We start from the raw sequence: 14,979 nt of genomic DNA, 5'->3' as shown, positions 1-14,979 counted from the left end.
TCCCAAGCAAAATATAAAATAAATTAAAACAATATAAAAGTGAAAAATAATATAATATATTATTTGTCCAAGTATAATAATTTCAACTTCACACAAATTAAATAAATTCGTTTAGGATTAAGTAATTAATGCCTTTGAAAAAAAGAATAACTTAGTTTAGTTAGATAAAATTATTTTTATGTTTATTAAATTATTTTTAACTCGTAAACGGGTCATATCGGGTCATATCAGGTCACCACGGGTTGACCCGAAATCGACCGGTTTTCTTTTCGGGTTCATCGGGTCCAACCCGATTCTGACCCGAATTCCCGAAACCTCAACCCAAACCCATTAATTTCGTGTTAGGCTCGTGTCGTGTTTTCAGGTCGTGTCGAAAATTGCCACCCCTAGTTGCGGTGATACATTTGCGCCGACAAATTTGAGCGACGATCCGGGCTTTGGTCGAGCCGTACCGTTCCTGATTTGTCTCGCGCCTTCAGACCCGCCTTCATGCTTCGACAAGAAGCAAAATATAAAGCAATCGTTCCGACGGAGCTAAATTACTACAGGATAAAGAACGAATAGAAAATTTGGATTTCGAAACAAAAAAAAGAGAGGGGTGCAACACGAGGACTTCCAAGGGGGTCACCCATCCTAGTACCACTCTCGCCCAAGCACGCTTAACTTCGGAGTTCTGATGGGATCCGGTGCATTAGTGCTGGTATGGTCGCACCCGCCATGTTCCTTTCGCTTTATTCTTTTAAACTACCCCGTCCTGCGAAGCAGTGTGGCTTTTCTAGACCGAAATTCATTTTAAGCGTCAATTCAAGCATTTTCCTCTTATCCTTTTATTTATTTACTTTATTTTTTTTTTGTTATTGATTTGCACCCTGTTTTTTTCCCTCATCCCGCAACTCTAAATTATCATGAAATCAATCCTTCACGCTTGCAGTCAGGGGTGGCAATTCGGGTCCAAATCAGGTTGGCGGGTCGGGTTCGGGTCAACAGACCCGCCAGAAAATCTGTTGACCCGAACCCCGACCCGCCAACCCGTGACGGGTCAGGTATGCTGACCCGAACCCGAAGATTTCAGGTTTACGGGGCGGCGGGTCGACCCGAAATGACCCGAAACTTAATTTTAATTTATTAATTTATCACTGTAATTTCTAATAAAATCAATTTCTCACAAAACTAATTACATAATCAAGTAATAAAAATTTAAATAAATGATTCCAAATCAAATCTAAAATAAATTAAACACCGTAAAAGTGTTTTATCCCAAGCAAAATATAAAATAAATTAAAACAATACAAAAGTGAAAAATAATATAATATATTATTTGTCCAAGTATAATAATTTCAACTTCACACAAATTAAATAAATTCGTTTAGGATTAAGTAATTAATGCCTTTGAAAAAAAGAATAACTTAGTTTAGTTAGATAAAATTATTTTTATGTTTATTAAATTATTTTTAATTCGTAAACGGGTCATATCGGGTCATATCAGGTCACCACGGGTTGACCCGAAATCGACCGGTTTTCTTTTCGGGTTCATCGGGTCCAACCCGATTCTGACCCGAATTCCCGAAACCTCAACCCAAACCCATTAATTTCGTGTTAGGTTCGTGTCGTGTCGAAAATTGCCACCCCTAGTTGCGGTGATACATTTGCGCCGACAAATTTGAGCGACGATCCGGGCTTTGATCGAGCCGTACCGTTCCTGATTTGTCTCGCGCCTTCAGATCCTCCTTCACGCTTCGACAAGAAGCAAAATATTAAGCAATCGTTCCGACGGAGCTAAATTACTACAGGATAAAGAACGAATAGGAAATTTGGATTTCGAAACAAAAAAGAGAGGGGTGCAACACGAGGACTTCCCAGGGGGTCACCCATCCTAGTACTACTCTCGCCCAAGCACGCTTAACTTCGGAGTTCTGATGGGATCCGGTGCATTAGCGCTGGTATGATCGCACCCGCCATGTTCCTTTCGCGTTATTCTTTTAAACTACCCCGTCCTGCGAAGCAGTGTGGCTTTTCTAGACCGAAATTCATTTTAAGCGTCAATTCAAGCATTTTCCTCTTATCCTTTTATTTATTTACTTTATATTTTTTTTTGTTATTGATTTGCACCCTGTTTTTTTCCCTCATCCCGCAACTCTAAATTATCATGAAATCAATCCTTCACGCTTGCAGTCAGGGGTGGCAATTCGGGTCCAAATCAGGTTGGCGGGTCGGGTTCGGGTCAACAGACCCGCCAGAAAATCTGTTGACCCGAACCCCGACCCGCCAACCCGTGACGGGTCAGGTATGCTGACCCGAACCCGAAGATTTCAGGTTTACGGGGCGGCGGGTCGACCCGAAATGACCCGAAACTTAATTTTAATTTATTAATTTATCACTGTAATTTCTAATAAAATCAATTTCTCACAAAACTAATTACATAATCAAGTAATAAAAATTTAAATAAATGATTCCAAATCAAATCTAAAATAAATTAAACACCGTAAAAGTGTTTTATCCCAAGCAAAATATAAAATAAATTAAAACAATACAAAAGTGAAAAATAATATAATATATTATTTGTCCAAGTATAATAATTTCAACTTCACACAAATTAAATAAATTCGTTTAGGATTAAGTAATTAATGCCTTTGAAAAAAAGAATAACTTAGTTTAGTTAGATAAAATTATTTTTATGTTTATTAAATTATTTTTAATTCGTAAACGGGTCATATCGGGTCATATCAGGTCACCACGGGTTGACCCGAAATCGACCGGTTTTCTTTTCGGGTTCATCGGGTCCAACCCGATTCTGACCCGAATTCCCGAAACCTCAACCCAAACCCATTAATTTCGTGTTAGGTTCGTGTCGTGTCGAAAATTGCCACCCCTAGTTGCGGTGATACATTTGCGCCGACAAATTTGAGTGACGATCCGGGCTTTGGTCGAGCCGTACCGTTCCTGATTTGTCTCGCGCCTTCAGACCCGCCTTCATGCTTCGACAAGAAGCAAAATATAAAGCAATCGTTCCGACGGAGCTAAATTACTACAGGATAAAGAACGAATAGGAAATTTGGATTTCGAAACAAAAAAGAGAGGGGTGCAACACGAGGACTTCCCAGGGGGTCACCCATCCTAGTACTACTCTCGCCCAAGCACGCTTAACTTCGGAGTTCTGATGGGATCCGGTGCATTAGTGCTGGTATGGTCGCACCCGCCATGTTCCTTTCGCTTTATTCTTTTAAACTACCCCGTCCTGCGAAGCAGTGTGGCTTTTCTAGACCGAAATTCATTTTAAGCGTCAATTCAAGCATTTTCCAATTATCCTTTTATTTATTTACTTTATTTTTTTTTTGTTATTGATTTGCACCCTGTTTTTTTCCCTCATCCCGCAACTCTAAATTATCATGAAATCAATACTTCACGCTTGCAGTTAGGGGTGGCAATTCGAGTCCAAATCAGGTTGGCGGGTCGGGTTCGGGTCAACAGACCCGCCAAAAAAATCTGTTGACCCGAACCCCGACCCGCCAACCCGTGACGGGTCAGGTATGCTGACCCGAACCCGAAGATTTCAGGTTTACGGGGCGGCGGGTCGACCCGAAATGACCCGAAACTTAATTTTAATTTATTAATTTATCACTGTAATTTCTAATAAAATCAATTTCCCACAAAACTAATTACATAATCAAGTAATAAAAATTTAAATAAATGATTCCAAATCAAATCTAAAATAAATTAAACACCGTAAAAGTGTTTTATCCCAAGCAAAATATAAAATAAATTAAAACAATATAAAAGTGAAAAATAATATAATATATTATTTGTCCAAGTATAATAATTTCAACTTCACGCAAATTAAATAAATTCGTTTAGGATTAAGTAATTAATGCCTTTGAAAAAAAGAATAACTTAGTTTAGTTAGATAAAATTATTTTTATGTTTATTAAATTATTTTTAACTCGTAAACGGGTCATATCGGGTCATATCAGGTCACCACGGGTTGACCCGAAATCGACCGGTTTTCTTTTCGGGTTCATCGGGTCCAACCCGATTCTGACCCGAATTCCCGAAACCTCAACCCAAACCCATTAATTTCGTGTTAGTCTCGTGTCGTGTTTTCAGGTCGTGTCGAAAATTGCCACCCCTAGTTGCGGTGATACATTTGCGCCGACAAATTTGAGCGACGATCCGGGCTTTGGTCGAGCCGTACCGTTCCTGATTTGTCTCGCGCCTTCAGACCCGCCTTCATGCTTCGACAAGAAGCAAAATATAAAGCAATCGTTCCGACGGAGCTAAATTACTACAGGATAAAGAACGAATAGGAAATTTGGATTTCGAAACAAAAAAGAGAGTGGTGCAACACGAGGACTTCCCAGGGGGTCACCCATCCTAGTACCACTCTCGCCCAAGCACGCTTAACTTCGGAGTTCTGATGGGATCCGGTGCATTAGTGCTGGTATGGTCGCACCCGCCATGTTCCTTTCGCTTTATTCTTTTAAACTATCCCGTCCTGCGAAGCAGTGTGGCTTTTCTAGACCGAAATTCATTTTAATCGTCAATTCAAGCATTTTCCTCTTATCCTTTTATTTATTTACTTTATTTTTTTTTGTTATTGATTTGCACCCTGTTTTTTTCCCTCATCCCGCAACTCTAAATTATCATGAAATCAATCCTTCACGCTTGCAGTCAGGGGTGGCAATTCGGGTCCAAATCAGGTTGGCGGGTCGGGTTCGGGTCAACAGACCCGCCAGAAAATCTGTTGACCCGAACCCCGACCCGCCAACCCGTGACGGGTCAGGTATGCTGACCCGAACCCGAAGATTTCAGGTTTACGGGGCGGCGGGTCGACCCGAAATGACCCGAAACTTAATTTTAATTTATTAATTTATCACTGTAATTTCTAATAAAATCAATTTCTCACAAAACTAATTACATAATCAAGTAATAAAAATTTAAATAAATGATTCCAAATCAAATCTAAAATAAATTAAACACCGTAAAAGTGTTTTATCCCAAGCAAAATATAAAATAAATTAAAACAATATAAAAGTGAAAAATAATATAATATATTATTTGTCCAAGTATAATAATTTCAACTTCACGCAAATTAAATAAATTCGTTTAGGATTAAGTAATTAATGCCTTTGAAAAAAAGAATAACTTAGTTTAGTTAGATAAAATTATTTTTATGTTTATTAAATTATTTTTAACTCGTAAACGGGTCATATCGGGTCATATCAGGTCACCACGGGTTGACCCGAAATCGACCGGTTTTCTTTTCGGGTTCATCGGGTCCAACCCGATTCTGACCCGAATTCCCGAAACCTCAACCCAAACCCATTAATTTCGTGTTAGGCTCGTGTCGTGTTTTCAGGTCGTGTCGAAAATTGCCACCCCTAGTTGCGGTGATACATTTGCGCCGACAAATTTGAGCGACGATCCGGGCTTTGGTCGAGCCGTACCGTTCCTGATTTGTCTCGCGCCTTCAGACCCGCCTTCATGCTTCGACAAGAAGCAAAATATAAAGCAATCGTTCCGACGGAGCTAAATTACTACAGGATAAAGAACGAATAGAAAATTTGGATTTCGAAACAAAAAAAAGAGAGGGGTGCAACACGAGGACTTCCAAGGGGGTCACCCATCCTAGTACCACTCTCGCCCAAGCACGCTTAACTTCGGAGTTCTGATGGGATCCGGTGCATTAGTGCTGGTATGGTCGCACCCGCCATGTTCCTTTCGCTTTATTCTTTTAAACTACCCCGTCCTGCGAAGCAGTGTGGCTTTTCTAGACCGAAATTCATTTTAAGCGTCAATTCAAGCATTTTCCTCTTATCCTTTTATTTATTTACTTTATTTTTTTTTTGTTATTGATTTGCACCCTGTTTTTTTCCCTCATCCCGCAACTCTAAATTATCATGAAATCAATCCTTCACGCTTGCAGTCAGGGGTGGCAATTCGGGTCCAAATCAGGTTGGCGGGTCGGGTTCGGGTCAACAGACCCGCCAGAAAATCTGTTGACCCGAACCCCGACCCGCCAACCCGTGACGGGTCAGGTATGCTGACCCGAACCCGAAGATTTCAGGTTTACGGGGCGGCGGGTCGACCCGAAATGACCCGAAACTTAATTTTAATTTATTAATTTATCACTGTAATTTCTAATAAAATCAATTTCTCACAAAACTAATTACATAATCAAGTAATAAAAATTTAAATAAATGATTCCAAATCAAATCTAAAATAAATTAAACACCGTAAAAGTGTTTTATCCCAAGCAAAATATAAAATAAATTAAAACAATACAAAAGTGAAAAATAATATAATATATTATTTGTCCAAGTATAATAATTTCAACTTCACACAAATTAAATAAATTCGTTTAGGATTAAGTAATTAATGCCTTTGAAAAAAAGAATAACTTAGTTTAGTTAGATAAAATTATTTTTATGTTTATTAAATTATTTTTAATTCGTAAACGGGTCATATCGGGTCATATCAGGTCACCACGGGTTGACCCGAAATCGACCGGTTTTCTTTTCGGGTTCATCGGGTCCAACCCGATTCTGACCCGAATTCCCGAAACCTCAACCCAAACCCATTAATTTCGTGTTAGGTTCGTGTCGTGTCGAAAATTGCCACCCCTAGTTGCGGTGATACATTTGCGCCGACAAATTTGAGTGACGATCCGGGCTTTGGTCGAGCCGTACCGTTCCTGATTTGTCTCGCGCCTTCAGACCCGCCTTCATGCTTCGACAAGAAGCAAAATATAAAGCAATCGTTCCGACGGAGCTAAATTACTACAGGATAAAGAACGAATAGGAAATTTGGATTTCGAAACAAAAAAGAGAGGGGTGCAACACGAGGACTTCCCAGGGGGTCACCCATCCTAGTACTACTCTCGCCCAAGCACGCTTAACTTCGGAGTTCTGATGGGATCCGGTGCATTAGTGCTGGTATGGTCGCACCCGCCATGTTCCTTTCGCTTTATTCTTTTAAACTACCCCGTCCTGCGAAGCAGTGTGGCTTTTCTAGACCGAAATTCATTTTAAGCGTCAATTCAAGCATTTTCCAATTATCCTTTTATTTATTTACTTTATTTTTTTTTTTGTTATTGATTTGCACCCTGTTTTTTTCCCTCATCCCGCAACTCTAAATTATCATGAAATCAATACTTCACGCTTGCAGTTAGGGGTGGCAATTCGAGTCCAAATCAGGTTGGCGGGTCGGGTTCGGGTCAACAGACCCGCCAAAAAAATCTGTTGACCCGAACCCCGACCCGCCAACCCGTGACGGGTCAGGTATGCTGACCCGAACCCGAAGATTTCAGGTTTACGGGGCGGCGGGTCGACCCGAAATGACCCGAAACTTAATTTTAATTTATTAATTTATCACTGTAATTTCTAATAAAATCAATTTCCCACAAAACTAATTACATAATCAAGTAATAAAAATTTAAATAAATGATTCCAAATCAAATCTAAAATAAATTAAACACCGTAAAAGTGTTTTATCCCAAGCAAAATATAAAATAAATTAAAACAATATAAAAGTGAAAAATAATATAATATATTATTTGTCCAAGTATAATAATTTCAACTTCACGCAAATTAAATAAATTCGTTTAGGATTAAGTAATTAATGCCTTTGAAAAAAAGAATAACTTAGTTTAGTTAGATAAAATTATTTTTATGTTTATTAAATTATTTTTAACTCGTAAACGGGTCATATCGGGTCATATCAGGTCACCACGGGTTGACCCGAAATCGACCGGTTTTCTTTTCGGGTTCATCGGGTCCAACCCGATTCTGACCCGAATTCCCGAAACCTCAACCCAAACCCATTAATTTCGTGTTAGTCTCGTGTCGTGTTTTCAGGTCGTGTCGAAAATTGCCACCCCTAGTTGCGGTGATACATTTGCGCCGACAAATTTGAGCGACGATCCGGGCTTTGGTCGAGCCGTACCGTTCCTGATTTGTCTCGCGCCTTCAGACCCGCCTTCATGCTTCGACAAGAAGCAAAATATAAAGCAATCGTTCCGACGGAGCTAAATTACTACAGGATAAAGAACGAATAGGAAATTTGGATTTCGAAACAAAAAAGAGAGTGGTGCAACACGAGGACTTCCCAGGGGGTCACCCATCCTAGTACCACTCTCGCCCAAGCACGCTTAACTTCGGAGTTCTGATGGGATCCGGTGCATTAGTGCTGGTATGGTCGCACCCGCCATGTTCCTTTCGCTTTATTCTTTTAAACTATCCCGTCCTGCGAAGCAGTGTGGCTTTTCTAGACCGAAATTCATTTTAATCGTCAATTCAAGCATTTTCCTCTTATCCTTTTATTTATTTACTTTATTTTTTTTTGTTATTGATTTGCACCCTGTTTTTTTCCCTCATCCCGCAACTCTAAATTATCATGAAATCAATCCTTCACGCTTGCAGTCAGGGGTGGCAATTCGGGTCCAAATCAGGTTGGCGGGTCGGGTTCGGGTCAACAGACCCGCCAGAAAATCTGTTGACCCGAACCCCGACCCGCCAACCCGTGACGGGTCAGGTATGCTGACCCGAACCCGAAGATTTCAGGTTTACGGGGCGGCGGGTCGACCCGAAATGACCCGAAACTTAATTTTAATTTATTAATTTATCACTGTAATTTCTAATAAAATCAATTTCTCACAAAACTAATTACATAATCAAGTAATAAAAATTTAAATAAATGATTCCAAATCAAATCTAAAATAAATTAAACACCGTAAAAGTGTTTTATCCCAAGCAAAATATAAAATAAATTAAAACAATATAAAAGTGAAAAATAATATAATATATTATTTGTCCAAGTATAATAATTTCAACTTCACACAAATTAAATAAATTCGTTTAGGATTAAATAATTAATGCCTTTGAAAAAAAGAATAACTTAGTTTAGTTAGATAAAATTATTTTTATGTTTATTAAATTATTTTTAACTCGTAAACGGGTCATATCGGGTCATATCAGGTCACCACGGGTTGACCCGAAATCGACCGGTTTTCTTTTCGGGTTCATCGGGTCCAACCCGATTCTGACCCGAATTCCCGAAACCTCAACCCAAACCCATTAATTTCGTGTTAGGCTCGTGTCGTGTTTTCAGGTCGTGTCGAAAATTGCCACCCCTAGTTGCGGTGATACATTTGCGCCGACAAATTTGAGCGACGATCCGGGCTTTGGTCGAGCCGTACCGTTCCTGATTTGTCTCGCGCCTTCAGACCCGCCTTCATGCTTCGACAAGAAGCAAAATATAAAGCAATCGTTCCGACGGAGCTAAATTACTACAGGATAAAGAACGAATAGGAAATTTGGATTTCGAAACAAAAAAGAGAGGGGTGCAACACGAGGACTTCCCAGGGGGTCACCCATCCTAGTACTACTCTCGCCCAAGCACGCTTAACTTCGGAGTTCTGATGGGATCCGGTGCATTAGTGCTGGTATGGTCGCACCCGCCATGTTCCTTTCGCTTTATTCTTTTAAACTACCCCGTCCTGCGAAGCAGTGTGGCTTTTCTAGACCGAAATTCATTTTAAGCGTCAATTCAAGCATTTTCCAATTATCCTTTTATTTATTTACTTTATTTTTTTTTTTTGTTATTGATTTGCACCCTGTTTTTTTCCCTCATCCCGCAACTCTAAATTATCATGAAATCAATACTTCACGCTTGCAGTTAGGGGTGGCAATTCGAGTCCAAATCAGGTTGGCGGGTCGGGTTCGGGTCAACAGACCCGCCAAAAAAATCTGTTGACCCGAACCCCGACCCGCCAACCCGTGACGGGTCAGGTATGCTGACCCGAACCCGAAGATTTCAGGTTTACGGGGCGGCGGGTCGACCCGAAATGACCCGAAACTTAATTTTAATTTATTAATTTATCACTGTAATTTCTAATAAAATCAATTTCCCACAAAACTAATTACATAATCAAGTAATAAAAATTTAAATAAATGATTCCAAATCAAATCTAAAATAAATTAAACACCGTAAAAGTGTTTTATCCCAAGCAAAATATAAAATAAATTAAAACAATATAAAAGTGAAAAATAATATAATATATTATTTGTCCAAGTATAATAATTTCAACTTCACGCAAATTAAATAAATTCGTTTAGGATTAAGTAATTAATGCCTTTGAAAAAAAGAATAACTTAGTTTAGTTAGATAAAATTATTTTTATGTTTATTAAATTATTTTTAACTCGTAAACGGGTCATATCGGGTCATATCAGGTCACCACGGGTTGACCCGAAATCGACCGGTTTTCTTTTCGGGTTCATCGGGTCCAACCCGATTCTGACCCGAATTCCCGAAACCTCAACCCAAACCCATTAATTTCGTGTTAGGCTCGTGTCGTGTTTTCAGGTCGTGTCGAAAATTGCCACCCCTAGTTGCGGTGATACATTTGCGCCGACAAATTTGAGCGACGATCCGGGCTTTGGTCGAGCCGTACCGTTCCTGATTTGTCTCGCGCCTTCAGACCCGCCTTCATGCTTCGACAAGAAGCAAAATATAAAGCAATCGTTCCGACGGAGCTAAATTACTACAGGATAAAGAACGAATAGAAAATTTGGATTTCGAAACAAAAAAAAGAGAGGGGTGCAACACGAGGACTTCCAAGGGGGTCACCCATCCTAGTACCACTCTCGCCCAAGCACGCTTAACTTCGGAGTTCTGATGGGATCCGGTGCATTAGTGCTGGTATGGTCGCACCCGCCATGTTCCTTTCGCTTTATTCTTTTAAACTACCCCGTCCTGCGAAGCAGTGTGGCTTTTCTAGACCGAAATTCATTTTAAGCGTCAATTCAAGCATTTTCCTCTTATCCTTTTATTTATTTACTTTATTTTTTTTTTGTTATTGATTTGCACCCTGTTTTTTTCCCTCATCCCGCAACTCTAAATTATCATGAAATCAATCCTTCACGCTTGCAGTCAGGGGTGGCAATTCGGGTCCAAATCAGGTTGGCGGGTCGGGTTCGGGTCAACAGACCCGCCAGAAAATCTGTTGACCCGAACCCCGACCCGCCAACCCGTGACGGGTCAGGTATGCTGACCCGAACCCGAAGATTTCAGGTTTACGGGGCGGCGGGTCGACCCGAAATGACCCGAAACTTAATTTTAATTTATTAATTTATCACTGTAATTTCTAATAAAATCAATTTCTCACAAAACTAATTACATAATCAAGTAATAAAAATTTAAATAAATGATTCCAAATCAAATCTAAAATAAATTAAACACCGTAAAAGTGTTTTATCCCAAGCAAAATATAAAATAAATTAAAACAATATAAAAGTGAAAAATAATATAATATATTATTTGTCCAAGTATAATAATTTCAACTTCACACAAATTAAATAAATTCGTTTAGGATTAAATAATTAATGCCTTTGAAAAAAAGAATAACTTAGTTTAGTTAGATAAAATTATTTTTATGTTTATTAAATTATTTTTAACTCGTAAACGGGTCATATCGGGTCATATCAGGTCACCACGGGTTGACCCGAAATCGACCGGTTTTCTTTTCGGGTTCATCGGGTCCAACCCGATTCTGACCCGAATTCCCGAAACCTCAACCCAAACCCATTAATTTCGTGTTAGGCTCGTGTCGTGTTTTCAGGTCGTGTCGAAAATTGCCACCCCTAGTTGCGGTGATACATTTGCGCCGACAAATTTGAGCGACGATCCGGGCTTTGGTCGAGCCGTACCGTTCCTGATTTGTCTCGCGCCTTCAGACCCGCCTTCATGCTTCGACAAGAAGCAAAATATAAAGCAATCGTTCCGACGGAGCTAAATTACTACAGGATAAAGAACGAATAGGAAATTTGGATTTCGAAACAAAAAAGAGAGGGGTGCAACACGAGGACTTCCCAGGGGGTCACCCATCCTAGTACTACTCTCGCCCAAGCACGCTTAACTTCGGAGTTCTGATGGGATCCGGTGCATTAGTGCTGGTATGGTCGCACCCGCCATGTTCCTTTCGCTTTATTCTTTTAAACTACCCCGTCCTGCGAAGCAGTGTGGCTTTTCTAGACCGAAATTCATTTTAAGCGTCAATTCAAGCATTTTCCAATTATCCTTTTATTTATTTACTTTATTTTTTTTTTTGTTATTGATTTGCACCCTGTTTTTTTCCCTCATCCCGCAACTCTAAATTATCATGAAATCAATACTTCACGCTTGCAGTTAGGGGTGGCAATTCGAGTCCAAATCAGGTTGGCGGGTCGGGTTCGGGTCAACAGACCCGCCAAAAAAATCTGTTGACCCGAACCCCGACCCGCCAACCCGTGACGGGTCAGGTATGCTGACCCGAACCCGAAGATTTCAGGTTTACGGGGCGGCGGGTCGACCCGAAATGACCCGAAACTTAATTTTAATTTATTAATTTATCACTGTAATTTCTAATAAAATCAATTTCCCACAAAACTAATTACATAATCAAGTAATAAAAATTTAAATAAATGATTCCAAATCAAATCTAAAATAAATTAAACACCGTAAAAGTGTTTTATCCCAAGCAAAATATAAAATAAATTAAAACAATATAAAAGTGAAAAATAATATAATATATTATTTGTCCAAGTATAATAATTTCAACTTCACGCAAATTAAATAAATTCGTTTAGGATTAAGTAATTAATGCCTTTGAAAAAAAGAATAACTTAGTTTAGTTAGATAAAATTATTTTTATGTTTATTAAATTATTTTTAACTCGTAAACGGGTCATATCGGGTCATATCAGGTCACCACGGGTTGACCCGAAATCGACCGGTTTTCTTTTCGGGTTCATCGGGTCCAACCCGATTCTGACCCGAATTCCCGAAACCTCAACCCAAACCCATTAATTTCGTGTTAGGCTCGTGTCGTGTTTTCAGGTCGTGTCGAAAATTGCCACCCCTAGTTGCGGTGATACATTTGCGCCGACAAATTTGAGCGACGATCCGGGCTTTGGTCGAGCCGTACCGTTCCTGATTTGTCTCGCGCCTTCAGACCCGCCTTCATGCTTCGACAAGAAGCAAAATATAAAGCAATCGTTCCGACGGAGCTAAATTACTACAGGATAAAGAACGAATAGAAAATTTGGATTTCGAAACAAAAAAAAGAGAGGGGTGCAACACGAGGACTTCCAAGGGGGTCACCCATCCTAGTACCACTCTCGCCCAAGCACGCTTAACTTCGGAGTTCTGATGGGATCCGGTGCATTAGTGCTGGTATGGTCGCACCCGCCATGTTCCTTTCGCTTTATTCTTTTAAACTACCCCGTCCTGCGAAGCAGTGTGGCTTTTCTAGACCGAAATTCATTTTAAGCGTCAATTCAAGCATTTTCCTCTTATCCTTTTATTTATTTACTTTATTTTTTTTTTGTTATTGATTTGCACCCTGTTTTTTTCCCTCATCCCGCAACTCTAAATTATCATGAAATCAATCCTTCACGCTTGCAGTCAGGGGTGGCAATTCGGGTCCAAATCAGGTTGGCGGGTCGGGTTCGGGTCAACAGACCCGCCAGAAAATCTGTTGACCCGAACCCCGACCCGCCAACCCGTGACGGGTCAGGTATGCTGACCCGAACCCGAAGATTTCAGGTTTACGGGGCGGCGGGTCGACCCGAAATGACCCGAAACTTAATTTTAATTTATTAATTTATCACTGTAATTTCTAATAAAATCAATTTCTCACAAAACTAATTACATAATCAAGTAATAAAAATTTAAATAAATGATTCCAAATCAAATCTAAAATAAATTAAACACCGTAAAAGTGTTTTATCCCAAGCAAAATATAAAATAAATTAAAACAATATAAAAGTGAAAAATAATATAATATATTATTTGTCCAAGTATAATAATTTCAACTTCACACAAATTAAATAAATTCGTTTAGGATTAAATAATTAATGCCTTTGAAAAAAAGAATAACTTAGTTTAGTTAGATAAAATTATTTTTATGTTTATTAAATTATTTTTAACTCGTAAACGGGTCATATCGGGTCATATCAGGTCACCACGGGTTGACCCGAAATCGACCGGTTTTCTTTTCGGGTTCATCGGGTCCAACCCGATTCTGACCCGAATTCCCGAAACCTCAACCCAAACCCATTAATTTCGTGTTAGGCTCGTGTCGTGTTTTCAGGTCGTGTCGAAAATTGCCACCCCTAGTTGCGGTGATACATTTGCGCCGACAAATTTGAGCGACGATCCGGGCTTTGGTCGAGCCGTACCGTTCCTGATTTGTCTCGCGCCTTCAGACCCGCCTTCATGCTTCGACAAGAAGCAAAATATAAAGCAATCGTTCCGACGGAGCTAAATTACTACAGGATAAAGAACGAATAGGAAATTTGGATTTCGAAACAAAAAAGAGAGGGGTGCAACACGAGGACTTCCCAGGGGGTCACCCATCCTAGTACTACTCTCGCCCAAGCACGCTTAACTTCGGAGTTCTGATGGGATCCGGTGCATTAGTGCTGGTATGGTCGCACCCGCCATGTTCCTTTCGCTTTATTCTTTTAAACTACCCCGTCCTGCGAAGCAGTGTGGCTTTTCTAGACCGAAATTCATTTTAAGCGTCAATTCAAGCATTTTCCAATTATCCTTTTATTTATTTACTTTATTTTTTTTTTTGTTATTGATTTGCACCCTGTTTTTTTCCCTCATCCCGCAACTCTAAATTATCATGAAATCAATACTTCACGCTTGCAGTTAGGGGTGGCAATTCGAGTCCAAATCAGGTTGGCGGGTCGGGTTCGGGTCAACAGACCCGCCAAAAAAATCTGTTGACCCGAACCCCGACCCGCCAACCCGTGACGGGTCAGGTATGCTGACCCGAACCCGAAGATTTCAGGTTTACGGGGCGGCGGGTCGACCCGAAATGACCCGAAACTTAATTTTAATTTATTAATTTATCACTGTAATTTCTAATAAAATCAATTTCCCACAAAACTAATTACATAATCAAGTAATAAAAATTTAAATAAATGATTCCAAATCAA

General features: G+C 39.7%; 12 non-coding genes across 12 annotated transcripts; all 12 read right to left on the bottom strand.

The window, feature by feature from the left end:
- Nucleotides 1–595: 595 nt before the first annotated feature.
- Nucleotides 596–714, bottom strand: LOC140031126 (5S ribosomal RNA). The gene has a single exon (XR_011835047.1). It is a non-coding gene; the product is annotated as a 5S ribosomal RNA (ribosomal RNA).
- A 1,121-nt stretch (nt 715–1,835) lies between these two features.
- On the bottom strand, nt 1,836–1,954 carry LOC140030117 (5S ribosomal RNA). Its single transcript, XR_011834031.1, has one exon. It is a non-coding gene; the product is annotated as a 5S ribosomal RNA (ribosomal RNA).
- A 1,122-nt stretch (nt 1,955–3,076) lies between these two features.
- Nucleotides 3,077–3,195, bottom strand: LOC140029125 (5S ribosomal RNA). Its single transcript, XR_011833029.1, has one exon. It is a non-coding gene; the product is annotated as a 5S ribosomal RNA (ribosomal RNA).
- Nucleotides 3,196–4,330: 1,135 nt separating this feature from the next.
- LOC140031313 (5S ribosomal RNA) lies at nt 4,331–4,449 on the bottom strand. Its single transcript, XR_011835234.1, has one exon. It is a non-coding gene; the product is annotated as a 5S ribosomal RNA (ribosomal RNA).
- Nucleotides 4,450–5,584: 1,135 nt separating this feature from the next.
- Nucleotides 5,585–5,703, bottom strand: LOC140031125 (5S ribosomal RNA). Its single transcript, XR_011835046.1, has one exon. It is a non-coding gene; the product is annotated as a 5S ribosomal RNA (ribosomal RNA).
- Nucleotides 5,704–6,824: 1,121 nt separating this feature from the next.
- On the bottom strand, nt 6,825–6,943 carry LOC140029012 (5S ribosomal RNA). Its single transcript, XR_011832917.1, has one exon. It is a non-coding gene; the product is annotated as a 5S ribosomal RNA (ribosomal RNA).
- A 1,136-nt stretch (nt 6,944–8,079) lies between these two features.
- LOC140031311 (5S ribosomal RNA) lies at nt 8,080–8,198 on the bottom strand. The gene has a single exon (XR_011835232.1). It is a non-coding gene; the product is annotated as a 5S ribosomal RNA (ribosomal RNA).
- Nucleotides 8,199–9,331: 1,133 nt separating this feature from the next.
- LOC140028901 (5S ribosomal RNA) lies at nt 9,332–9,450 on the bottom strand. Its single transcript, XR_011832806.1, has one exon. It is a non-coding gene; the product is annotated as a 5S ribosomal RNA (ribosomal RNA).
- A 1,139-nt stretch (nt 9,451–10,589) lies between these two features.
- On the bottom strand, nt 10,590–10,708 carry LOC140031124 (5S ribosomal RNA). Its single transcript, XR_011835045.1, has one exon. It is a non-coding gene; the product is annotated as a 5S ribosomal RNA (ribosomal RNA).
- A 1,134-nt stretch (nt 10,709–11,842) lies between these two features.
- LOC140028789 (5S ribosomal RNA) lies at nt 11,843–11,961 on the bottom strand. The gene has a single exon (XR_011832694.1). It is a non-coding gene; the product is annotated as a 5S ribosomal RNA (ribosomal RNA).
- A 1,138-nt stretch (nt 11,962–13,099) lies between these two features.
- On the bottom strand, nt 13,100–13,218 carry LOC140031123 (5S ribosomal RNA). Its single transcript, XR_011835044.1, has one exon. It is a non-coding gene; the product is annotated as a 5S ribosomal RNA (ribosomal RNA).
- A 1,134-nt stretch (nt 13,219–14,352) lies between these two features.
- On the bottom strand, nt 14,353–14,471 carry LOC140028678 (5S ribosomal RNA). The gene has a single exon (XR_011832583.1). It is a non-coding gene; the product is annotated as a 5S ribosomal RNA (ribosomal RNA).
- Between the last annotated feature and the right edge of the window lie 508 nt (nt 14,472–14,979).

The sequence above is a fragment of the Coffea arabica genome, chromosome 11e (genome assembly GCF_036785885.1).
Source record: "Coffea arabica cultivar ET-39 chromosome 11e, Coffea Arabica ET-39 HiFi, whole genome shotgun sequence".
In the NCBI taxonomy this organism is placed as follows: Eukaryota; Viridiplantae; Streptophyta; class Magnoliopsida; order Gentianales; family Rubiaceae; genus Coffea; species Coffea arabica.
Note: the sequence above shows the minus strand (reverse complement) of the source record. Positions and strands in the feature narration are given on the sequence as shown.